This window comes from Arachis ipaensis, chromosome B10 (genome assembly GCF_000816755.2).
Source record: "Arachis ipaensis cultivar K30076 chromosome B10, Araip1.1, whole genome shotgun sequence".
In the NCBI taxonomy this organism is placed as follows: Eukaryota; Viridiplantae; Streptophyta; class Magnoliopsida; order Fabales; family Fabaceae; genus Arachis; species Arachis ipaensis.
In genome coordinates, this window is record NC_029794.2 from 14574872 (window position 1) to 14575707 (window position 836).

General features: G+C 35.0%; 1 protein-coding gene across 2 annotated transcripts in view; it reads left to right on the forward strand.

Moving 5' to 3' along the window:
* The window catches only part of LOC107623601 (probable protein S-acyltransferase 22), a 6851-nt gene that overhangs the window by 766 nt on the left and 5249 nt on the right, over window positions 1–836 (forward strand). The window lies entirely within an intron of this gene.

Consider the following 836-nt stretch of genomic DNA (forward strand, 5'->3'; position numbering starts at 1 on the left):
TATTACTATAACTTTCTTTTATTATTTATAATTTGAGTTGATCTGACTAGTTGCTTGTGAATCTTGTACTGTGTTTTTGTAAGAACTATGTTGGTGTTCGTATATGTTGGCAAACCTAGCAAAGTAGATATATATGTAAGGAAACTTCAAGATCAAATTAAACATTGTCTGAATTGTGCTTATCATATTCTTCTTTTTTGAATATTGATAATGCTAGCAACCCCACCCATTTTGGTGGGATATTGATGTCCTTTGTTGAAGTGATGTGCCTTAGTGGAAGCTACCTTGAAACTGCAATTTAAAGAAGGTGATGTTAAATTTCCTATAGCGTCATCATTCTGGTCAAATCTACAACTATTTAGTTTCTAAATCTGGACAACAACTCAAAACTTGGTTGACTGCTTGATGTCTGCAACTTGAGCAACTATGGATGATAGCGAAAACTCGATATCTTAGTTGTTACACAAGTTATTACTAATTCTTTAGGATTTTCTTGGACTTCTTTAGGGCTCAATGGTGTCGTTTGATCCCATCTAGTGGGATGAGGCTTTGTTATTGTAGTATTCTTTTTCAATATTTTAGAAGACATGGGAATCAGAAAGACTGAAATGGTTTAAATTATCAATAGTGCTATTTCTTCTGAAACTTAGCATTGACAGCTGCATCTTGCAAATGCTTTTGCTTGGAGGTGGTTGTAGATAATGTATAGGGTGCTCTCTTGGGGGTGTTCGGCATTGGCTTTCTAATATCAGAGGGCAGCTTGTATTGGAGTTCCATGAACATGGCAAACTAATAGAGCTAATTAGTTATAAAGATGTTTGGGGAAACTGATTCCA